Below are 26,560 nucleotides of genomic sequence, written 5' to 3'. Positions count from 1 at the left end.
CTTTTCATATTAGGACTGAATAACACACGGATAATGTGCGTAACTAATTTAGATTTAAGGCCCAGTAAACCTCAGGTACAAAGATCAATCTGAGGGATTGTTGCTCCTTACAGTTAGAAACATCATCTCAGTTTCCTGGATTTCCTCAACAATCTTACAAGCTCTGGGGAAATCTTGCTTTTTACCTTGGCCACTGAAGATGAGTGGAGGTTATGTCTTTGACATTGCATCATTTGTACAAAAGCCAATGGCCAGATTCCAACAAAATCTGGTACACTGATGGGAGGTGGCCCAAAGAATTCATCCAGCCTCACATTTTATTATCTTGGAATCTCCAGCATCTGCAGTTCCCATTATCTCCAAAGAAGAATCGATTTGTTTTCGGGGGAAGATGTGGAGCTGGATTCTGGAATTTTTAAAAGGGTCTATTAATATTGGAAAATAGGGCAGATTCACATTTTTTCAAGACTCTTGATTATTTTAGATTGTCCGACTAGTGGTGGAATTTGTCAAAGTTGTGGAAATGTGAGCAGAGCTTTAGGAGCAGGTTATTAATTGGGGGTTAGCTGGAAGACTCCTCGATGAGTTGGAAACACAAATAAAAATATCATTTTTCAGCTTTATATTTATGGACATCAAACTGGTGGGAACAGGAAGAGCTATGTAATTGTAATAGTGTGAAGGCACATAAGAATTGTTAGTGTATCTTCAACTATTGAAGAATGTGTTCCCGTCTGGATTTGTTCTAATGAGCTACAGCGCTGTTGCAGAGGAGCAATTCAGGAAGCTCTGAAAACCCTTCCCCGCCCTGCCGCTGACTCCCCCCCACCCCGAAAACCCCTATCTCTTGCTCGTGCACGTTCGTCCTTTGAAATGATCACTTTTAGTGAATGCCTGTCTTGCATGTGGCTTTAACTGAGGTGTCACAACTGTGTCTGACACCTCTCTCATGATCTGTACTATTTAAATACAAGTTGTTGGGATTGTTGACTCCAGGCTGGTTTCTGCTCTGAGCTGAATTTGCAGCTGTCAGTTGCTGCAATGGGTGGGGGAGGAAAGAGGTAAGGGCTGTAAGGTATCAATGGTTCTACAACTGGCCCAGCATCCTTGGTTACCACTCATGACTCATGTGAAATGAACAGGAACAGAAATTGAATGATTATGTGTAGCAGCCCATGACTGAGCAGCACAAAATGGCTGACAGCTGCCCATGGCAAAAGCAGCAGAACGTGGCTGACATTAGTTAGAGTTAAAGAGCTTGGGAAAATATTTGCTTAATGCACCTTGCAAAGTTAGAACAATATTAGCTCTGTAGAACCAGGATAACAGAATGGAGACAGAACATGCAGCTGTGCAGGGGACATAAATAAGAACATTTCACACTACATTTAATTAGTGAATTGGTAAATTAGTTAATAAAAACCAAAAAACTGTGGGTGCTGTAAGTCAAAGGCAAAAATAAAAATTGCTGAAAAAGCTCAGCAGGTCTGCCAGCATCTGTAGACAGAAATCACCCTGATGTCCAGCAAGTTTTGTTGTTGTCTTTAAATTAGATAAACTGTTACAATAGTAGATTTTAGATTCTTCAAATTATCACAGGTATAGATTCTGAATTGGTTACAGATTTACACACACACACACACACACATATCCCACCTAAAGCATGTGAAGAGGAGTGATAATTAGATAGGGGGCTGCATCTGTTTGTCACTCCAAGGTCAGTTGCGAAAGAAACTGTTCACAACTTGTTAGCTAAAGTATTCTAACATTAGGTAGAACTGTATGACTTTGGAATGGATCTTCCAACATTTAGTAAAATTTCATGTCCTTTTGTATTTCCTGTAATGAGGTTCATAAGGAATACAAGTCGCATAGCAGCATTCAAAAAGTCTTCAAGCAATAGGCAAAGATCTAATTTGTTGGCAGTTAATATAGTGCAGTTAGAAAATATCTGGGAAAGAATGTAGTTGAATACTGTGTCCATTGTGAAAGACCCCAGAAAGGAAGATAAGAGGGTCTGGGAAACATCATGAGACCGTGGAAGCCTGGGGGGGTTGGTGGTGGTGGGAGGTTGACCACAAGCCTGTCCATATCTGGCCATGCAGCCATACAATTAGCTTCATTGGAAGTATATGTAATTAATTAGCAATAATATAGGTCTATAATTACTAAAGGGGGGGCTGAAATAAATGTGCAAGCATGTATGTCTTTCCTTTGTTTGGTGAAGAGTTCCACTGGTGTAATTTTAATAAAGTCTTTGATGTTGGGAGTGAACACCCAGGTATCGAGTGAATCATTTGGTCATTCCACCCCAACACTCAAAAACAAACGAGCTGCCAATACTCTGCCTGCACTCGTACACAAAGATTCAGCAAATGTGCACCTAGTTGTGCCACTGGAGTAGTAATCTAGGAAAGTCAGATTTCAAATTCAACCAGAGCAGTTTGGGAGATCAGTTATTGAAATAAAAAGTTGCTGCCTGTAGTGATACTAAGTTGCTAAATCTGTTTCATTGATATTCCTCAGAGCAGGCAAACTGCAGGCCTATATGGGAATACAGGGCCACAGTGGTAAATTCTTCTGAAATATCCTTGGAGGCACGTGAGGATGAGGAACGAATACCTGCCCTGCTAGAGTTGTCCACATCCTGCTTATGATTTTTTAAAGAAAATGTTATTTGGGATAAAGCAGAGGTTCTGAAACAGACTCTAGTGAAGGTATCCGCATCACATGGCCAATTCAAATTGGCTGCTGCTGTTTCTGGTTAAATGATCAATGTAGAGTAATAACTGTAAATGTTAATGGGGTCTGTGAGCTCATCCATCTCTGCGCTGTCTGTCCAAGATCACCTTTCGGTAAGCACCCCAAGGCTCAGAAGTGTCACTGCTTTACCTGGGTAAGTGAATCAAATTCTGTTTATAAATACGTGGGATCTCCAATGAGTGTCCTGAGGGCCACATTCAGCAATTCCAACCAATTTTCCGCAAAGAAAACAGGAAGCATTGGTTGTTGTATGATATAATTTATGAGTGCCATTGTGAAGTATCCCATCAAGGAGAGGTGGACTCTGCAGTCAGATGCAGTCCCATCCATCTGACTCATCTATCAGTGGGTAAAATTTGTATAATCCATATTATTGACACACACATCACTTCCATATTATGAGAGTAATACAATAGTTTCTTTTACACGAGAGGAGCTCTGTGATAACTGACCCTGACAGAAAGGAGTCCTTCACAGAATCACAAAAGCCTGACAGCTCATTAGAGGCCATTCATCCCATCATGTCTGCATCAGTTTATTAAATGAACATCATTGCCCATTATCCAAAAAAAGGTTGAGGTTCGGTGGGCTATAAAGAGTTAAATTCTAAGTCTGCACTTTTAAGCAGACAAGTCACGGGACTGTAAGAAGGGTTGGGGAGTGACCGACTTGGATAGCCCTTTTAAAAGGCCAATGCAGTCACAAACATCCTCCTGACTTATCCAAATCCCCACTGAAGGTAGAAAAGATGTTAAAGTGGAGGGAAGAAGGAAGATTTCATAAAAAGTTTGAAATCTTCAGGTCAGCAAATGGAGAGTCTGATTGGGTAAAATGTGCCTGTGAGCTTTCGGGGAGGGGAACTTTGTGGGCAAACAGTCCTATTTTTATGATCTGACTCCAGAGATCAACTTACTGATCTTTCTGGCAAGTAACAGATTCAAGATGTAACTTCTAAGAGAAGTATCAGGTTGCAGGGATCAGTGTGAATCAATCACTGTCAACTAGATTTCACATGTTACTGCCTTGAATGCCATACTCAAGAGAGGCTCTTGTTGTGAGCAGGTTACACAAGCTATAAATAAAGTCAAACATGAGCAGAGATAATGGGAACTGCAGATGCTGGAGATTCCAAGATAATAAAATGTGAGGCTGGATGAACACAGCAGGCCAAGCAGCATCTCAGGAGCACAAAAGCTGACGTTTCGGGCCTAGACCCTTCATCAGAGAGGGGGATGGGGGGAGGGAACTGGAATAAATAGGGAGAGAGGGGGAGGCGGACCGAAGATGGAGAGTAAAGAAGATAGGTGGAGAGGGTGTAGGTGGGGAGGTAGGGAGGGGATAGGTCAGTCCAGGGAAGACGGACAGGTCAAGGAGGTGGGATGAGGTTAGTAGGTAGCTGGGGGTGCGGCTTGGGGTGGGAGGAAGGGATGGGTGAGAGGAAGAACCGGTTAGGGAGGCAGAGACAGGTTGGACTGGTTTTGGGATGCAGTGGGTAGAGGGGAAGAGCTGGGCTGGTTGTGTGGTGCAGTGGGGGGAGGGGATGAACTGGGCTGGTTGAGGGATGCAGTGGGGGAAGGGGAGATTTTGAAACTGGTGAAGTCCACATTGATACCATATGGCTGCAGGGTTCCCAGGCGGAATATGAGTTGCTGTTCCTGCAACCTTCGGGTGGCATCATTGTGGCAGTGCAGGAGGCCCATGATGGACATGTCATCAAGAGAATGGGAGGGGGAGTGGAAATGGTTTGCGACTGGGAGGTGCAGTTGTTTGTTGCGAACTGAGCGGAGGTGTTCTGCAAAGCGGTCCCCAAGCCTCCGCTTGGTTTCCCCAATGTAGAGAAAGCCGCACCGGGTACAGTGGATGCAGTATCCACCCCCAGGCCTCCTACCCTCCCTCGACCTCTTCATCTCCAACTGCCGTCGAGACATTAACCGCCTCAACCTCTCCACCCCTCTCACCCACTCCAACCTCTCCCCCGCAGAACGGGCAGCCCTCCGCTCCCTCCGCTCCAACCCCAACCTCACCATCAAACCCGCAGACAAGGGTGGCGCAGTGGTAGTATGGCGTACTGACCTCTACATCGCCGAGGCCAGACGCCAACTCTCCGACACCACCTCCTACCGCCTCCTCGATCATGACCCCACACCCGAGCACCAAACCATCATCTCCAACACCATTCATGACCTCATCACCTCAGGGGACCTCCCACCCACAGCCTCCAACCTCATTGTTCCCCAACCCCGCACGGCCCGTTTCTATCTCCTTCCCAAAATCCACAAACCTGCCTGCCCTGGTCGACCCATCGTCTCAGCCTGCTCCTGCCCCACCGAACTCATCTCCACCTATCTGGACTCCATTTTCTCCCCTTTGGTCCAGGAACTCCCCACCTATGTCCGTGACACCACCCACGCCCTCCACCTCCTCCAGGACTTCCAATTCCCTGGCCCCCAACACCTCATATTCACCATGGACGTCCAGTCCCTGTACACCTGCATTCCGCATGGAGATGGCCTCAAGGCCCTCCGCTTCTTCCTGTCCCGCAGGCCCGACCAGGCCCCCTCCACCGACACTCTCATCCGCCTAGCGGAACTCGTCCTCACACTCAACAACTTCTCTTTTGACTCCTCCCACTTCCTACAGACTAAGGGGGTGGCCATGGGCACCCGCATGGGCCCCAGCTATGCCTGCCTCTTTGTAGGTTACGTGGAACAGTCCATCTTCCGCACCTACACAGGCCCCAAACCCCACCTCTTCCTCCGGTACATTGATGACTGTATCGGCGCCGCCTCTTGCTCCCCAGAGGAGCTCGAACAGTTCATCCACTTCACCAACACCTTCCACCCCAACCTTCAGTTCACCTGGGCCATCTCCAGCACATCCCTCACCTTCCTGGACCTCTCAGTCTCCATCTCAGGCAATCAGCTTGTAACTGATGTCCATTACAAGCCCACCGACTCCCACAGCTACCTAGAATACACCTCCTCCCACCCACCCTCCTGCAAAAATTCCATCCCCTATTCCCAATTCCTCCGCCTCCGCCGCATCTGCTCCCACGATAAGACATTCCACTCCCGCACATCCCAGATGTCCAAGTTCTTTAAGGACCGCAACTTCCCCCCCACGGTGATTGAGAACGCCCTTGACCGTGTCTCCCGCATTTCCCGCGACACATCCCTCACACCCCGCCCCCGCCACAACCGCCCCAAGAGGATCCCCCTCGTTCTCACACACCACCCTACCAACCTCCGGATACAACGCATTATCCTCCGACACTTCCGCCATTTACAATCCGACCCCACCACCCAAGACATTTTTCCATCCCCACCCCTGTCTGCTTTCCGGAGAGACCACTCTCTCCGTGACTCCCTTGTTCGCTCCACACTGCCCTCCAACCCCACCACACCCGGCACCTTCCCCTGCAACCGCAGGAAATGCTACACTTGTCCCCACACCTCCTCCCTCACCCCCATCCCAGGCCCCAAGATGACATTCCACATTAAGCAGAGGTTCACCTGCACATCTGCCAATGTGGTATACTGCATCCACTGTACCCGGTGCGGCTTTCTCTACATTGGGGAAACCAAGCGGAGGCTTGGGGACCGCTTTGCAGAACACCTCCGCTCAGTTCGCAACAAACAACTGCACCTCCCAGTCGCAAACCATTTCCACTCCCCCTCCCATTCTCTTGATGACATGTCCATCATGGGCCTCCTGCACTGCCACAATGATGCCACCCGAAGGTTGCAGGAACAGCAACTCATATTCCGCCTGGGAACCCTGCAGCCATATGGTATCAATGTGGACTTCACCAGTTTCAAAATCTCCCCTTCCCCCACTGCATCCCTCAACCAGCCCAGTTCATCCCCTCCCCCCACTGCACCACACAACCAGCCCAGCTCTTCCCCTCTACCCACTGCATCCCAAAACCAGTCCAACCTGTCTCTGCCTCCCTAACCGGTTCTTCCTCTCACCCATCCCTTCCTCCCACCCCAAGCCGCACCCCCAGCTACCTACTAACCTCATCCCACCTCCTTGACCTGTCCGTCTTCCCTGGACTGACCTATCCCCTCCCTACCTCCCCACCTACACCCTCTCCACCTATCTTCTTTACTCTCCATCTTCGGTCCGCCTCCCCCTCTCTCCCTATTTATTCCAGTTCCCTCCCCCCATCCCCCTCTCTGATGAAGGGTCTAGGCCCGAAACGTCAGCTTTTGTGCTCCTGAGATGCTGCTTGGCCTGCTGTGTTCATCCAGCCTCACATTTTATTATCTTCAAACATGAGCAGACAGTTATTAGCACTACAAAAGGTTCCTCAGCAATATTTAAACCACAACGGATGTACAGACAGAAGCAATCCCGTTTGACTCTAAACTTCTGAGAGTTCCGTTCATTCTTACTTTTGCTTTCGTTTTAGGGGATTAATTAAATGGGGCACATTAATCAGACAAATTTTGGCAGTGTTGTCTACCATTTTTCTCAGGTTTTACGGTTTGAAAATCCCACAGAAATTATTTTCAAAATTAATGCAGATGTTCTTTTGCACTCCCAGGTTGCAATTTTCCATTAAATATAATCTTGGGCAAGAGTCTGTGTGAGAAGGTAGATTTATATATAGTGGGCCATCATCAAGTAATTGTAATTGTTTACACTTGCTTTTTTGTTTGTTAAATATCAGTTCCTCTTGTCTTGCACCATCTTCATTTTTAATTAGCCTCACATATCCCTATTTTCTGCTTTCCCCCAGTTTCCCCCTTGTAATTGTTGAAAGAATGTTATTTCCATAATATCAACCAGTTCAAGCTAAAGATCATGGATTGGGCAAGCCTCTTAATACTCACAAAATAGGCAGTCACTCGGTAGAACAGAGCTTCAATATTGGCCAAGACACAGGCCAGTTGCCAAAATTTTCCCGCCTTACTGCCATCCGGACAAATGCAAGAAAGCCAAACCGCAACACCTAACGCTGCAGGAAAATAGGATGCTAATTGGTTGACAGACAGGGGAACCAGGTACTGTTTGGTCACCAAAGGGGGAATGATTAACTGGCAAGGCAGCTCTGTGAAAATTATTGGAGGGAGGTGGGAATCTAAATTATTGAGATTATTTAAAATTTGGCATTCATGCATTTACCTGATGCAAGATGAAAAGCTTCTGCAACAAGAGTCTCTTTTCAAAACAAAAATCGCTCTTTCAGAGTTAAAATCCAGCCCATAAACTCTATCCCTATGTCCCTTTCCCTCCCCTGATACTGCCTAAACTCCAGAATGCTTCCAACATTTTCGGTCTTTACTTGGGTCTTTTAACGATGCTTTTTTTAACACCATGGAAGTGAAGTGAAATCAGGATACAGTGGAGATGTGGAATTGAGGTTGAAGGTCTTTCTGAATGGCAGAACGAGCTCAAGCAAGAGCTGTATGGTCAACTCTTGCTCCGGTTTTTTCTGTCTGTATGTTTTAAATAAAGTTGTGATTTCTACCGTGTGCAGCCCACGTCACCTTTCATTCATAAGAAGTCAGTAAATACTACAGCATTAATTATTCCATAGAGTCGCATCAAATATGCTTTCAGCGAATGAAAGTAGACCATTAGGTGGCATGCTAGTTAATGTTGAGCAGAGTGTGGTATCAGGGTACCGTACCTGTGCATTGAACCCAAGCTTCAAGCTCTATTTCGTCTATAAATAGCTCTGTCCCTTCACATTGTATGAGCTGCAAAAAAGCGCACAGTTTTGAAGATGAAAATTAAAATAACTATGAGCCCCAAGGACTACAAGATTCACTCTTTTGAAAAAAAAAGCCATCTTACTCCAGATCTCAACAGTTCTACAGATTACCTAAAACTGACAGCACAGAAACAAGCCATTCAGCCCAAATGGACCATGCTGATGTTTGTGATCTACATTGGTCTCTTCTGACGATGAGAATAATCTTCCACTCCTTTCTCCTCACACATTTCTCTCAGTTTCCTCTAAAATCATTTGTTCTTTTATCCTCTGATACTCCCTGTGGTAGTGAGTTATACACTGTCTACACAAAGAGGCTTCTCTCAGTTGGATTTAGTCGTAATGATCTTGTTTTGATGATCCCTGGTTTTCAACTTCTCCACAAGTGGAAATGTTTTCTCTCTAGGTGATACCTTGTTGAAGTGTTGGGAGGGTCTCGTCAGCAGGTTAGTATGAGACCCCATATTGCCTCTTCCAGGGAATGCCCACTGAAGCTCTTATCAATCAGACATTGGCCAGGCTGCTGACAAACCTCATCCTGGAATTAAGATCCACCCAGCTGGCCAATCAGAGGAATGTTCAACGCAGGAGACACCTAGAGGTGGTAGCTAAGTAACTGGTGGGTACATACCCTGGGGGTAGGTGGACAGGTCTGTAAGAGGGCTGGAAGTGAGGGTAAGGCTCGTGTTTCTCAGCAGATATTTTCAGGAGACGATGGAATTGGGTATCACACACCCTCCTTGTTTTTATCATTCACTTATGGGACTTGGTATTTGCTGGCTAGGTCAACATTTATTGCCTGTCCCTAGTTGCCCTTGAGAAGGTGGTGGTGAGCTGCCTTCTTGAAGTGCTGCAGTCCATGTGCTGGTAGGTAGAACCACAATGCCCTTAAGGTGGCAGTTCCGGGATTTTGACTCAGTGACAGTGAAGGAATGGTGATATTGGGATTGCAAATACATACACATAAATCATCATAAATCCGTCAGTACAGAAAATTGGGCTCAGTAATGTGGAATTATAGCAGCCTTGAGCAACGTGTTGGAAATTAGAATCTCTGTTTTGGACTGATACATATTGTACTCCTGTTGCATCATTAAAACAGCAATGTAAATGGGTGCTCCATTTGATAACATAGTGCACCAGATGGGCCAATGAAGAAAGACGAGCGAGATTAGCTCTGGAATTTCTGCAATCTGCAGGAAGCAGCTTTTACAGATGTTTTACAGCAGCCACACACTCATGGGTTGACAGGAAACATAAACATTCACTTTCACACTTCTCAAAAAAATCTTTGAAGCACTTGAAGGAGAAAGTACCATAATCCATCTAAAAAGATAAAAATTCCCGCAGCTGTCATGTTCTTTTGCTCAGATTCAATTGGACTTGCAGATCTAGCTGTTTAAAAGGAGCCATGCTCCTTAAGGTAGGAGAATAGGTGAGAATTTGAATCCTATCCATTGACTGTCAGGCACCTTGCCCTTGAAATTGATTGTATTGCCTGTTTTGTCAGTGGAGCTGGAAATATTTGTGATGACAGTAGAATGTTTGGCTGGATTTCAAAAAATTTAGTTCAGAAAGTAACCTTTTTGATTTAAAAAACAAGTAACAATTTTAGAAGTCCATAACAACATAGATTTACAAGCTATTTACACACTGATTGGCTTTTAAAGAATTATAATTGCCGCTTCCATGGACTTTTCATCAAGGTTCAATGTCAGTGTGTTTGAATTCAGGGCTTACTTAGATTGTAAGAGGTTTAATTGTTTTTCCAAAGATTTTGGAATAGTTTACATTGTTATTGTGTTAGCTCTTGAGAATTGCACTTAGTGTATATTGGGTGAGTGATTATAAAAATACGTGGGGTGCGTGGAGGCGGCAATGGGGTGAAATGGTGGGATATTGAGGAATGAGAGAGATTATGAGGTGGCATGTGAGCTGTGTGGGGGTCAGATGAGGTATAGAGGGTCTTTAAATAATATTGTGAGCTGAAATGCTATGTTGAAACCAAAGTCTGGCCACCTCTGCACTCAGCCCTCACACACTTCCTCACAGATTGCAAAATACACTGCAAACCCCACTGACTGCAGTGTGAGAAATCAAAAGTTGTTTTTAAAAATTTCAACGCAATCATGCAAGTCTAGTGTGCATCTTGTCAGCAGACAACATGTACAGTTCAGGTTTCCCTGAAACTAGACAAAAAAAATCAGCTCATGATCAGCACTGTCATGTCAGAGAACCCCACAGCTATTTTTGCAGACAGGAAGGTAAGAATATTTGTGATGTAAAATGGGTGACATTTATAGATATATATTTTAATACAATGCATTTTCAATTTTGAACTAGTGGCAAGCGGGTATTTTGTGCATCTAAAGGTAGTTTTCATTAATATAGGGTATTCGAGAGACCTTCTAGAGACTAATAGCATGTAGCTTAAATTGTAAAAGTTCATGAGCAAACAAAGGAAAGAGAGTAGTGCTTTTTTTTCAGATGCAAGATTCTGGATTTTTTGGGAGGTCTTGGAAAATACTCTAGTTTCAGTTTGGGAAAATTTGAAGAAATCTTAGCTGAAGCTGAATGTATAAAGTAACTGTTCCTAACAAAGGAAGGTAGTTTTAGGGGACTATTAAAAAAGAGGATACTTGAGTGTATGAAATTTAGATTAAAATTTCCAGGGCAGAAGTGTTTGGTTATACATCTGAAGGGAATATTTTAAGCTGAGAAAGACTAAACTCAGCAATATGAAGGCTCCAGATGGACAAGAGGGGCATTTAAGCCTTGGTCATAATAAGCCCTGTAAATATGAAACAGAAACAAACTCTCTTGGGTATGAATATTATAAAGGAATATTTTGGGGAATTAACGGGATTGTATTTTATTGTGTGTCTCAATTTGTGTTCTATACATAAACAGTTTGGTTTATTCTATTTTATCTTCATTTCTTTTGTGTAATAATCTTCTGCTAATTGTTAAACCATAATATGCAGCATTGCATCCTTGTGTTTCAGTGAAAAATAACCTTGTTAAAACTGAAAGAAGGAAAATATGATCTATCAAGCTAAACTTCAGTCTGGGAACCGATTTGCGCAGCAGCAATATCATCTGGGATCATAACACATTGGATAAGACAACAGGAGAGTTTCCTCTTCTTCATTGCAACAGCTATCCTTCAGCAACTGCGTTCTCTGGGAGTTTGGTCTATGTACCCATCTGTCCATTGGAAATATATGTTTCATAACTGGGTTCATGGTTGAAATCCTGATCAAAGAATGGGAATGTGCATAACATCTATGTTCTTTTGTGAATAGCTACTGGATTCAGCACTTGCAGTTTGTTGATCATGGTTGATAAACTGTTACCATGGTTATATCTTCAAATATTAAAACGGTATCATAAAAACTAAGGATTACTCATTTCACATACACTGTCATTTGTTTGGCAAAAGAAAAAAAATCACTTGTAATTTAACTTCATCTCAAAAAAGCGGGAGGACACCTTTAAAATATATTCCCTAGTTTTCAACTCCCTCACCCTAGGGAGAAGACTCTTGTTTACCTTATCTATGCCCCCATGATTTTATAAACCTCTATAAGGTCACGCCTCATTCTCCTATGCTCCAGTGAGAAAGACCCAGTCTTTCTAGTTTATTTTATATCTCAAACCGTCCATTCTTGGCAATACGCTGGAAATTTTTTTCTGAACCCTCTGCAGTTTAATACATGGATAGAGCAGGGACGGGAATGGTTGTTGCAGGTTCTGGGATTTAGATGTCTCAGTAAGAACAGAGAAGATGGTAAAAGAGGGGGAGGTGTGGCATTGTTGGTCAAGGACAGTATTACAGTTGCAGAAAGGATGTTTGGGGACTCGTCAACTGAGGTAGTATGGGCTGAGGTTAGAAACAGGAAAGGAGAGGTCACTCTGTTGGGAGTTTGCTATAGGCCTCCGAATAGTTCCAGATATGTAGAGGAAAGGATAGCAAAGATGATTCTCGATAGGAGTGAGAGAGGCAGGGTAGTTGTCATGGGGGACTTCAACTTTCCAAATATTGACTGGGAGCACTATAGTTCAAGCACTATAGATGGGTCAGTTTTTGTCCAGTGTGTGCAGGAGGGCTTCCTGACACAGTATGTAGATAGGCCAACAAGGGGCAAAGCCACATTAGATTTGGTACTGGGTAATGAGCCTGGCCAGGTGTTAGATTTGGAAGAAGGTGAGCACTTTGGTGATAGCGATCACAATTCTGTTGTTTACTTTAGTGATGGGAAGGGATAGGTGTATACCACTGGGCAAGAGTTATAGCTGGGGGAAAGGTAATTAAGATGAGATGAGGCAAGATTTAGGAGCATAGGTTGGGAAGGAAACTGCAGGGGATAGGCACATTAGAAATGTGGAGCTTTTTCAAGGAAAAGCTCCTGTGTGTCCTAGATAAATGTGTACCTGTCAGGCAGGGAGGAAGCTGTAGAGCGCGGGAGCCGTGGTTTACAAAGGAAGTGGAATCACTGGTCAAGAGGAAGAAGAAGGCTTATGTTAGGATGAGATGTGAAGGCTCAGTTAGGGCGCTTGAGGGTTACGAGGTAGCCAGGAAAGACCTAAAGAGAGAGCTCAGAAGAGCCAAGAGGAGACATGAGAAGTTGTTGGCGAATAGGGTCATGGTAAACCCTAAGGCTTTCTATAGGTATTTAAGGAATAAAAGAATGACGAGAGTAAGATTAGGGTCAATCAAGGATAGTAGTGGGAAGTTGTGTGTGGAGTCAGAGGATATAGGGGAAGCACTAAATGAATATTTTTCGACAGTATTCACTCTAGAAAGTGACAATGTTGTCGAGGAGAATACTGAGATACAGGCTACTAGACTAGGTGGGATTGAGGTTCACAAGGAAGAGGTATTAGAAATCCTACAGCGTGTGAAGATAGATAAGTCCCCTGGGCCAGATAGGATTTATCCTAGGATCCTCTGGGAAGCCAGGGAGGTGATTGCCAAGCCTTTGGCATTGATCTTTAACTCGTCATTGTCTACAGGAATAGTGCCAGATGACTGGAGGATAGCAAATGTGGTTCCCCTGTTCAAGAAGGGGAGTAGAGACAACCCTGGTAATTATAGACCAGTGAGCCTTACCTCCGTTGCTGGTAAAGTGTTGGAAAAGGTTATAAGAGATAGGATTTATAATCATCTAGAAAAGAATAAATTGATTAGAGATAGTCAGCATAGTTTTGTGAAGGGAAGGTCGTGCCTCACAAACCTTATTGAGTTCTTTGAGAAGGTGACCAAACAGGTAGATGAGAGTAAACCGGTTGATGTGGTGTATATGGATTTCAGCAAGGCATTCTATAAGGTTCCCCACAGTAGGCTATTGTACAAAATGCGGAGGAATGGGATTGTGGGAGATATAGCAGTTTGGATCAGAAATTGGCTTGCTGAAAGAAGACAGAGGGTGGTAGTTAATGGGAAATGTTCATCCTGGAGACCAGTTACTAGTGGTGTACCGCAAGGGTCGGTGTTGGGTCCACTGCTGTTTGTCATTTTTACAAATGACCTGGAAGAGGGCGTAGAAGGATGGGTTAGTAAATTTGCAGGCACACTAAAGTCGGTGGAGTTATGGATAGTGACGAAGGATGCTGTAGGTTACAGAGAGATATAGATAAGCTGCAGAGCTGGGCTGAGAGGTGGCAAATGGAGTTTAATGCGGACAAGTGTGAGGTGATGCACTTTGGCAGGAGTAACCAGAAGGCAAAGTACCGGGCTAATGGTCAGATTCTTGGTAGTGTAGATGAGCAGAGAGATCTCGGTGTCCATGTACACAGATCCTTGAAAGTTGCCACCCAGGTTGACAGGGCTGTTAAGAAGGCATACAGTGTTTTAGCTTTTATTAATTGAGGGATCGAATTCCAGAACGAAGAGGTTATGCTGCAGCTGTACAAACCTCTGATGCGGCTGCACTTGGAGTATTGCGTACAGTTCCGGTCACCGCATTATAAGAAGGATGTGGAAGCTTTGGAAAGGGTGCAGAGGAGATTTACTAGGATGTTGCCTGGTATGGAGGGAAGGTCTTACGAGGAAAGGCTGAGGGACTTGAGGCTGTTTTCATCAGAGTGAAGAAGGTTCAGAGGTGACTTAATTGAAACATATAAAATAATCAGAGGGTCAGATAGGGAGGATAGGGAGAGCCTTTTTCCTAGGATGGTGACGGCGAGCACGAGGGGGCATAGCTTTAAATTGAGGGGTGAAAGATATAGGACAGATGTCAGAGGTAGTTTCTTTACTCAGAGAGTAGTAAGGGAATGGAACGCTTTGCCTGCAACGGTAGTAGATTCGCCAACTTTAAGTACATTTAAGTCATCATTGGACAAGCATATGGACATACATGGAATAGTGTAGGTTAAATGGGCTTCAGATTGGTATGACAGGTCGGCACAACATCGAGGACCGAAGGGCCTGTACTGTGTTGTAATGTTCTATGTTCATAATAACATCCTTCCCGTAACAGGGCGACCAGAACCACAGAGGCCACTCTAATGTCCTGTACAACCTCAACATGACATTCCAACTCCTATACTCCAAGGTCTGAGCAATGAAGGTAAGTGTGCTAAAGTCTTCTTCACCACACTGTCTACATGTGCTGTAAGTTTCAAAGAATCATGTATCTGAACCCCTGGGTGTCTCTGTTCTACAGCAAAGCCAGGGCCCTACTATTAGTTATATAAATCCTGCCCTTATTTGTTTTACCAAATTGCAATACCTCTCATTAATAGTCACAGTAATTAAGTCGTAGGGATATATATCACGGAAATAGACCCTTCAATCCAAATCCTCCATGCTGACCAGATATCCTATATTTCTCTGGTCCTATTCACCACCATTGGGGCCATATCCCTCTAAACTCTTCCCATTCATACACTCATCCAGATGCCTTTTAAAAGTTGTAATTGTACCAGCCTCTACCACCTCATCTGGCACCTCATTCTACACAAGCACCATACTCTGCGGGAAAAAGTTGCCCCTTTGCTCCGTTTTAAATCTTTGTCCTCTCAACTTAAACCTACGCCATCTAGTTTTGGACTCCTCTATCCTATGGAAAAGACCTTGACTATTCACCTTATCCATGCCCATCATTATTTCATAAACTTCTACAAGGTCACCCTTCAGCCTCTGATGCTCCAGGGAAAATAGCCCCAGTCTATTCAGCCTCTCCCTATAACTCAAATCCTCCAAACCTGGCAACATCTTTGTAACATCTTTTTTGAAATTGATCAAGCTCTCTTTGTAATGTCTTTCAGGCAATGCATTCCAGATCTCAACAGTTGCAGAATAATCATTGGAACACAAGAATTAGGAGCAGGAATCGATCATATGACTCCTCAAACCTGCTCTGTCATTTGCTAAGATCTCGCTAGATTTGATTATGGACTCAACACAATTCTCCTGTCACTCCTCATCTTTGGCCTCATCTCCCTATGGTTCTGCTTTAATTATCTCAAAACTCTATCCTGTGATTAATGATGTGCTTGTTTTTCTTCTCAGAATAGCACATTCTAAAGCCAACCAGATAGCAAGCTGTTTTAGACCTGGTATTGTGCATCAGGACAGGATTAATTAATTCCTCACAATTGAGGAGCCTGTAAGCAGCAGTGATTATAACGTGATTGAATTGCATATTCTGTTAGAGGGACAGCAGAGTGGATCCAGGGTTAGTATTTTAAGCTAACATAAGACAATTAAGGGGGCATGAAAGGAGAGCGCACTAGAATTAACTGGTAAATTTAGGTTAAAGGATAGGTCAATGAAAATGCAGTGGCAGACATTTCGTGGAATATCTCAGAAGATACAGAATAACTACTTTCCAACAAAAAAGAAAATCATAAGAAGAGGACCTACCATCCAAAGTTAAATAAAAGTGTTCAAGACAGTGTCAATTAAAACAACACAAATAATTGTGCAAAGATTACAGGCAGGCCATAATATTGAACAGAATGAGTAAAGAACAAATAATGTCTAAAAATGTATTGTAGTGAAAAGTTAGAGTACAGGTATAAGCGAGATGAAATATAAAAGTGGGCAGTAATAGTTTCTATGGATTTTTTAAAAAAAGTTAGCAAAGTAAGAATTAGTCTTACAGAAAGTCAGTCTTGATTATCAATTCATTATCAATGGAAAATAAGAAGATGGTAGATCAACTGAAGAGGTTTTTTCATCAGTTTTCACTATAAAGCATACAATTAACATTCCAGAAATAGCTGCAAATCAGGAAATGGAAAAGGGAGGGGTCAACTCAAGAAAATTACAGCTACCAGGGAAGGGGGAAGGGATACTAAATAAATTGTGGGAGCTGTGGACTGGCAGACCACCCAGTTTCCAATTTATTTCATCCTTTAATCTTTAAAAAAAATGTCTGGTGAGATAGTAGAGGCATCAATTTTAATTATCCAAAACTTCTCTAGACTCAGGAAAGGTTTAAGAATGGAAGGAGGCAAAAGACAGGTAACAATAGGCCAGTCAGCCTGGCCTCGGTCATTGGTAAGGTTTTAGAATCCATTATTAAGAATGAGATTGCAGTGCATTCAGAAGTGCATGGTAAAATAGGGTGGAGTAAGCATGGCTTCAAGAGGAGGTCATGCCTAACAAATGTGTTAGAATTCTTTGAGGATTTAATAAGAAGTTAGGTAAAGGAGACCTAGTGGGCATGATTTATTTGCATTTCCAAAAGGCCTTTGACAAGGTGCCACACAGGAGGTTATTAAAAAAGATAAGTACCCATGGTGTTAGGGACAAGGTATTGGCATGGATAGTGGTATGGCTGACTCACAAAAGTCACCGAATAGCGATAAAGGGGTCCTTTTCAGGATGGTTGCCGGTGCTCAGTGGCACATTATTTGTTCTTTACTCATTCTGTTCAATATTATGGCCTGCCTGTAATCTTTGTACAGTAGAGGTCATAATTGGAAAATGAATTGCAATTTATTGTTATGTATACTTTTACAAAAAAAATACAGTGAAAGGTTTTATAAGTCACCATTCCACAGCACCAGTATTAATGACAGAAGTCACCGATAAAAAGGAAAATGTAAAATTTAAAACAGAGTTCATCTCAAATCAATTTCAATTTTGGAGAAAGTCGAATAAGATGATGGATTATTTGGAAGCTGCCACCAAAGCAAACCTCTACACTGACAAGACCTCCATGTGGCGACAAGACTGCTAAACCTAGAGACTGCTAAGCCAAAATTATTCACGATATAACAATCTGGGCAAAGGAACTTATAGCTAAATTTTCAAAGGAACAGGTAGTTTTGAGGAAGCAAGGAGTCTTCAGAATCACTTGGACATGTTAGGTGAATGGGCAAAGAAGTAACGGATAGAACACAATGTGGCAAAGTGTGAGGTTATCCGTTTTGAAAAGATGAACAGAGGCATTGACTATTCTCCAAGCAGGGAAAGGATTCAGAAATCTGAAGCACAAAGGGACTTGGGAGTTCTAGTTCAAGATTCTCTTAAGGTTAACAGCGGGTTCATTGGTAGTCAGGAAAGCAAACGCAATGTTAACAGTCATTTCAAGTGGGCTAGAGTACAAGAGCACAGATATACTGCTGAGGCTGTGTAAGGCTCTGGTCAGACCACAATTGGAATATTGAGCAGTTTTGGGCCCCTTTTCTAAGGGAAGATAGCATTGGAGGGGGTCCAGAGGAGGTTTACAAGAATGATCTTAAGGAAGAAGGGCTTTTTCAATGAGGAACGGTTGAAGACTCTAGGTCTGCACTCAAGCGAGTTTAGAGTAGGGAGTGATCTGATTAAAAAACTTACAGGATTCTGAGAGGTCTGCACAGAATGGGCATGAAAAAGATGTTTCCAGTAGAAGGAGAGACTCGGACCTGAGGCCACTGCCACAGAATCCTTTAGAACTGAGGCGAGGCAGAATTACATCAGCTAGAGGTGGTGACTCTGTGGAACTCATTTCCACAGAGGGCTGTGGAAGCCAGTCATTGAGTATATTTAATACAGAAACAAATAGGTTCTCTAAAGTTTTAGCGAAGAGTTGTTGTTTGTTTAATAAGATTCTTGTATAGTCAAGGGATCATGGGACGTGGGGAAAAAGCTGGAGAATGGGGTTGAGAAACATATCAGCCATGATCAAAAGGCAAAGCAGACTCGGTGGCTTGAATGGCTTAATTCTGCTCCTATATCTTATGGTCTTCAATTTCCTTTTGTGGGAGAATCTAGAACTGGCGGGGGGGGGGGGGGTGTCATTGTTTTAAAAATAGGGAGTCACCCATTTAAAACAGGAATGAGGAGCCTTTTTTCACTCAAAGATTCTTGAGTCTTTGGAACTCTCAGAAAAGGTGGTAAAAGAAAATTCTTTGAATATTTTTAAGAGAGATAGTTAGACTTTTGAGAAGTAAAGAGGTTGAAAGGTGTTGGATGCAGGCATGAATATAATCTCTGCTCAAATAGAACTGGTAAATCTTTCTTTCTCCATTTTAAAAGTTTTGTGTAAAGGATAAAACAGTAGCTGACTCATCTGACTGAAGGACAGTTCTCAGTGAATGCGTAAATAGGGCCTTAATAGATGTTCATTATTATTGAAGCTTAACTAGCATGAGTCAGCTCAGTTCACCTCAGCTCAGTTTAACAGAGGGCCTGTTGAAAGTACACAATTTGTAGGCTTCACATGGTTAGGAAGGAGAAAGAGACACTACCTGAGTAAATGTATAGTTTGGGGAATCTGGAGGCAGTGTGGGAATTCAGTGCAGAGGTGCTTTTTACTTGCTCCATTTGTTGGCTCATAGCTTGTAAGTTTTTTTAACATTATAAATTAAAGCCCAGGATTAGGGGCCTAAAACAAAAAAAGGACTGACATCACGGGTAAACTGAACGTTCATTGATTGGCTCTTACATAATAACAACTAGGAGCAGGAGTAGGCCGTCCGGCCCTTCGAGCCTGCTCTGCCATTCAATAAGATCATGGCTGATCTTTTCATGGTCTCAGATCGACTTAGCCGCGCTCTCACCGTATCCCTTAATTACTTTATTATTCAAAAAAAAACTACCTCAGCTTTAAAAACGTTTACTGAAGTAGTGTCAACTACTTCACTGGGCAAGGAATTCCATATTAACAACCCTCCGAGTGAAGAAATTCCTTCTCAATTCAGTCCTAAATCTGCTCCCTTTAATCTTGAGGCTATGCCGTCTTGTCCTAGCTTCACCTGCCAGTAGAAACATCCTCTCTACTTCTATCTTATCTATTCCCTTCATAATTTTATATGTTTCTGTAAGATCCCCCCTCAATCTTCTGAATTCCAATGAATATAATCCCAGTCTACTCAGTCTCTCCTCAAGAGCCAACACCCTCCACTCCAGAATCAACCTAGTGAACCTCCTCTGCACCCCTTCCAATCCCAGTACATCCTTTCTCAAGTAAAGAGACCAAAACTGCACACAGTACTCCAGGTGTGGCCTCACCAGCGCCTTGTACAGCTGTATCATAACCTCTCTGCTTTTAAACTCAATCCCTTTGGCAATGTATGGCAAAATTCCATTTGTCTTCCTAATTACTTGTTGTACCTGCAGACCAACCTTCTGTGATTCCTGTACAAAGACACCCTTCTGCATAGCAGCATGCTGCAACTTTTTACCATTCAAGTAATAATCCTTTTTACTTTTACTCCTATCAAAATGTATGACTTCACATTTATTTACATTGTATTCCATCTGCCAGACCTTTGCCCACTCATTCAATGTATCTATGTTCCTCTGCAAAGTTTCACAGTCCTCTGCACACTTAGCTCTGCCACTCATCTTAGTGTCATCTGTAAACTTTGACACCCTACACGATGTCCCCAACTCCAAAGCATCTATATAAATTGTAAATAATTGCAGTCCCAACACTGATCCCTGAGGCACACCACTAGTCACTGATTGCCAGCCAGAATAACACTCATTTATCTCCACTCTTTGCTTTCTGTTAGTCAACCAATCCTCTCTCCATATTAATACTTTACCCCTAATGCCATGCATCCTTATCTTATGCAGCAGTCTCTTGTATGGCACCTTGTCAGCTTTTGGAAAATCTGGGTACACCACATCCACTAGGTCCCCAATGTCCACTTTGTTCGTAATGTCTTCATAGAATTCTAAAAGATTTGTCAAGCATGACCTGCCCTTCATGAACCCATGCTGCATCTGCCCAACGGGACAATTTTTATCGAGATGCCTTGCCATTTTTTCCTTGATAATAGACTCAAACATCTTCCCCACTACAGAGGTTAAGCTAACCGGTCTATAATTCCCCATCTTTTGTCTACCTCCCTGTTTAAACAGTGGCATCACATTTGCTGTTTTCCAGTCTGCTGGGACTACCCCAGAGTCCAGCAAATTTTGGAAAATTACCACCAGTGTACCTGCTATTTCACCCGCCATCTCTTTTAGTACCCTTTGATGCATTCCATCAGGGCCAGGAGACTTATCAGTCCTTAGCCCCATTAGCTGGCCCAGCACTACCTCTTCCGTAATAATGATTGTTTCCAAGTCCTCACCTACCTTCGTCTCTTTGTCAATTACTGGCATGTTATTAGTGTCCTCCACTGTGGAGACCGATACAAAATACCTGTTCAGTGCCTCGGCCATTTCATCATATCCCATAACTAAATTCCCCTTCTCATCCTCTAAAGGGCCAAAGTTTACTTTAGCCACTCTTTTTCAGTTCATATATTTATAGAAACTTTGCTATCTGTCTTTATATTCTGTGCTAGTTTTTTTCTCATGTTCTATCTTACTTTTCTTTATAGCTCTTTTTGTGGCTTTCTGTTGACCTTTAAAGTTTTCCCAATCTTCTAGTTTCATGCTGTGTTTGGACACTTTGTATGCCTTCTCTTTCAATTTGATAGCCTCCCTTATTTCCTTAGACACCTATGGCAGATAACCCCTTTTCTTACAGTCCTTCCTTTTCACTGAATTATACTTTTGCTGAGCACTTTGAAAAATTGCTTTGAAAGTCCTCCACTGCTCATCAACTGTCCCACCATAAAATCTTTATTTCCAGTATACTTTAGCCAAGTCCTCCCTCATTTTATTGTAGTCCCCCTTGTTCAAGCACAGGACCCTGGTATTGGATTTTATCTTCACACTCTCCATCTGTATTCTAAATTCAACCATACTGTGATCACTCCTTCCAAGAGGATCCCTAACTATGAGTCATTAATTAGTCCTGTCTCATCAGTCAGGACCAGATCTAGGATAGCTTGCTCCCTCGTTGGTTCCACTACATACTGTTCAAGAAAACTATCACGGATATACTCAACAAACTCCTCCTCAAGGCTACCCTGATCGAGCTGGTTCGACCAATCTACATGTAGCTTAAAATCCCCCATGATAATTGCCGTACCATTTTTACAGGCATTAGTTATTTCTTTGTTTATTGCCCGCCCCAATGTGATGTTATTATTTGGTGGCCTATAGACTATGCCTATCAGTGACCATTCCTTCTTAGAATTTCTAATTTCCACCCAAATGGATTCAACCTCATTCTCCATAGAACCTATATCATCTCTCAGCACCGCCCTGATGTCGTTCTTGAATATCAAGGCTACAGCACCTCCCTTACCTTCAAGTCTGTCCTTCCGAACAGTCTGGCACCCTGGATGTTTAACTCCCAGCCGTGACCATCCTGTAACCATGTCTCTATAATGGTTACCAAATCATATTCATTTGCGATGATTTGTGCCGTTAACTCATCAACCTTGTTACAAATGCTATGAGTATTCAGGTAAAGTGCCTTCATGCTAGCTGTCTCACCCTCATGATTTCCAACATCTTTGATAATATCTCCTGAGTTATCCTTCCTTTTTGCTTCTTTCATAGTCTGCCTTGAGCTTAAACCCTCCTGCACACGTGCTAACCTGCTGCTTGCCTTTTTATTTACCATCATACTCCCTGTCGTTTTACCTTTCCCTTCCCCCCCGACTAGATTAAAGTCCTAGTGACCACCCTATTTATCCTTTTCGCTAGAACACTGGTTCCAGTTCGGTTCGGGTGGAGACCGTCCCATCGGTACAGATCCCCCGGTTCCAAAACTGATGCCAATGCCCCATGAAATGGAACCCCTCTTTCCCACACCACTCCCTTAGTCACGTGTTTACTTCCCTAATTTTCTTATCGCTAAGCCAATTAGCACGTGGCTCGGGCAGTAATCCGGAGATTATGACCCTCGAGGACCTGTTCCTTAATTTCGTTCTTAGTGCCTGATAATCCTCTTGACTAGTAAGGGGATCAAGGATTACAGACAGAAGGTTGAAGGAGAGGATTAAGAAACATATCAGCTATGATAGTACGGTGGAGCAGGTTCAATAGGCTGAACGGCCTAATTCTGCTCCTGCATCTTGTGTTAATCAGATTGGTCATCATTTTATATAATGGCGGAGCAGGCTTGCAGGACCAAATGGTCTACTTCTGCCCCTAATTTGTATATTTTTGTGTTCCTTTCGATGAAAAAGGTTTCTCTCCGTTTACCTTAGGAAGGTTTGACTGAAGCCTAGCTTATTAAATTCTGCTCTACGTGGCATCTATAAGACTCCATTATTCTTATCAAAACCCTCATAATTCTGATCGTAAAGTAATTGCTGTCATTCATTGCTTTGTTACAGAAATGAAATCAGGGCACAATCTGGCAGCATTTGTTGGGAACTTTAAAATATCACCAACAACAGCAGGTTATAGATGGTAACCCTCCCCCCGCTTATCCTGGTACTGAGGTCTGTCACTCCACTTTAGCAACTTTAGAAGCCGGTATGACGTGCCTGTTGAGAACTGTCCATTTGCGTTGCTGTGGTTCAGTTGGCGTGATCAGGGCTGTATTTGGTAGTAATGGTATCTAACTGAAATACACACTATCAATATGAGAGCATTGTAAAGGGTGGGATGGACAGCTTTTAGCTATTGGCAGCAATAGCAACTCTGCATAATTCTGTCCTAGCCAGCACCACAGTGTTATATTAGAAAGAAAAAGCCAGGCTGCTCCACAACACACCCTACCACTGTGTGACAGTGAGCGGTGGCCCACAGCATAACAGGGACCAGACTGCAAAAGAGACTTTGGATAAAATCTAAAGTATACTAATTGCTAGCTTACTTTGAACCATGTTGCTTGGGCTCTATTTTCTTCCTGCAGCATTCTTTTGACATCAAGGCAACCTTTACAAACATTGAAGGTAAAATTAACCTTGAAAACAAAAGAAATGTTGATTCATGATCACCTTTTAAGCTTTCCATTTCCCAAGAGTAATTCACTCTATGTGAATAGAAACAGGAAGACAGGGACCGGAACTGAGCCTCATTTCTGTTGATGCGCTTAGAAAATGTTTATCTTGCATGGTGCACCAAGCTGAGGGTCATTACTAGGTGGAATCGCAAAATCAGCTCTCCCTTCACTTCCAGAAGCATTTGTCCTTACTTCAATGCAGTTTCTGTATAAACTGAGAGGAAACAGTCGAAAGGGTTCCCAATGATTCAATCCCAGTTCAGACAGCAGGGAATTAATACAATTGAACCTCCTACTATAAGCGGAAACTTCAGAAGAATTTCCCCAATTTTTCCTCAATGTACAAGCACTGCGCTTCTATTCTGCAAATCAGCCAGTCCTTAGGCACTCTGAAAAATCACCAGAATAATCCATTTACTGCTAAAAATGGATGGTTTTGCTGCAGTGATTGTGAAAAGATGTATTGAGATTGCTAAGCATAGTCAAAATTTTACAGCTAACTTTTAAGAGGATATTCTGATCCTCTCAGGCTAGATTAGATTCAAACCTCCCAAGCAGATAAGAGGAGAAAGGTTTATCCTCCATTCAGTGTTCCATATTAAATTACAGAATAGTTCCAGTGTTGCCCAATACTTACAAATTCAAATATTTACAATACAGTTTATAAACAAGTGGATTTTATTGAACTAGCCAATTGTGGCTAAATTATAAGAAAGGATGTCAATTAAATCATGTTTAAGGTGAAGTTATTTTATAAGATTGGAAACACAGTGGTGATGGCCTGGTGGTATTATCGCTGGACTATTAATCCAAAGGCCCCAATAACGTTCTGGGGACCTGGCTTCAAATCCTGCCATGGAAGATGGTGGAATTTCAATTCAATAAAATACCTGGAATTAAGAATCTAATGATGACCATGAATCCATTGTCAATTGTTGGGGGGAAAAAAACCGACCTGGTTCACTAATGTCTTTTAGGGAAGAAAACTGCCATTCTGACCTACATGTGACTCCAGACCCACAGCAATATGGTCTGCCCTCTGGGCAATTAGGGATGGGCAATAAATGCTGCCTAGCCAGCAATGCCCTCATCCCATTAATGAATAAAGGATTTGCACTTTGCAAGCTCCCCAAAATAAGTTAAATAATCATCAGCAACATTCATTGAAGGACAAATATCAGTCAAGACATGGGCAAAGTCCCATGTTCTCCTTTGAACTGCAGGCTTTCAATTTTCCTATCCACCAAGACAGCAAAGCCAGGTCAGATTAGTGTAACATCAGAGAGACAGCAGCTTTGACAATGTAACACTGCCTCAGTATTGCACTGGTGAATCAGCCTGGGCATGAGGTGAAGTCACTGAATTGAGACTTGAGTCCATGAGTACCCTGACTGAAAGGTGAGAGTGCTACCATTATGCTTTGGCTGGCATTTATGAAGTGACGCTAAACGTATCAACAAAAAATGTTATTGCACTAGAAGGGGCACACCATGTTGCCTGGTGTAATAACCCCTTTAAGGTCCTTGGGGAATCACTAATCAATCTCCTTATAGAGCTCACTGAGGATGAGTTGCTTTGGTAATAGGAATGGCCTGCCCAACTGGAATTCCTCAACTTTATAGAGCAGCCTATAGGGCTATCTGTCCTGGGCTGGGACTACTCTATGGATGCCATGAGTAGTGGCTCTATTTTGGAGCTCAACAACAAAGGATGTTCCTTTCCAGTCAGGTTTCCTGAGTTTTTACACCTGGATGGAGCATTTTCTCATGAAGACAGGCGAGACAGGCTGGGATTGTTTTCTGTAGAGCAGACAGGGGACCCCATCGAGGTGTATAACACTAAGGGCATGGACAGAGTGAATAGGAACAGCTGTACCACTGAGCTGATGGGTCAATATTGAGGGGGTCACATTTTAAGTTGAAAGGCAGAAGTTTTAAAGGGGATTTGAGGAAACTTCAGGGTGACAAAAATCTGGCATGCACTGCCTGGGAAGGCAGCAGACACAGGATTCTACATACCGTTGAAAATGTACATAGTTGAGCTCTTGTAATATTATAATATTAAACGCTAGGTGCCAAGTGCTAGAAAATAAGATTGCTGTAGATAGGCTAGCACAAGACTTGATGGGCCAAAGGGCCTCTTCTGTTCTGTAAGTCTCTGACTCTACAACTACAAGTTACAATGACCCAATTAATGACTAGCTTATAAAGCTTCAGGGTTAATAACTAAATTTAATTCTTCAATAACAGTTTGTTCAGCTTTCTTTCAATCATTCTTTCTTTGAACAATTCTCTGGTGATTATTTTTAGAAACGAGTAATGGTACTGAATGGTATAAAAACAAAATAGAAGAATGTTTGAATGAATTCAGAGTACCAGATAAAAATTTGTACACAAAAATTCTATAATAACCTTTAAAAGATGAATTACAGATTAATAATGGAAAGACCATTTCTGATTATTCATAAAATCTGGGCTTTTGTCGTCAAGGGAACAGGTGTGTAGCAATTGTTAATAACCAATAAAAGACCCTTGGGATCCTATTAAAAATGCAACTCTTTAAGTTGGCACAAAGTCATATTTTTGCAGATGCCTTAATATTATAACCAGAAGGAGCAGTTGTGGAGTGGGAAAAATGGAAAACGTTAATTAACCTTGTTCCTCTCAACATTGTGTATTTTTAGCTATTGATTTCAACATCAAAGTACCAAACATCTAATAAGCCTCTTGATGAAATAAATGTTAGGCCTCCTGGGCAATACAAAACCCAGAATTAATGAAGAACACTTCATTGTGGTTAACCTAATCTGTATTGCTGGCAGTGTTCTGCATTT

General features: G+C 42.7%; 1 protein-coding gene across 1 annotated transcript in view; it reads right to left on the bottom strand.

Moving 5' to 3' along the window:
- The window catches only part of LOC125462590 (ras-related protein Rab-26-like), a 352,335-nt gene that overhangs the window by 39,322 nt on the left and 286,453 nt on the right, over positions 1-26,560 (bottom strand). The gene's annotated exons all lie outside the window — the stretch shown is intronic.

The sequence above is a fragment of the Stegostoma tigrinum genome, chromosome 23 (genome assembly GCF_030684315.1).
Source record: "Stegostoma tigrinum isolate sSteTig4 chromosome 23, sSteTig4.hap1, whole genome shotgun sequence".
NCBI classification, from domain to species: Eukaryota; Metazoa; Chordata; class Chondrichthyes; order Orectolobiformes; family Stegostomatidae; genus Stegostoma; species Stegostoma tigrinum.
Note: the sequence above shows the minus strand (reverse complement) of the source record. Positions and strands in the feature narration are given on the sequence as shown.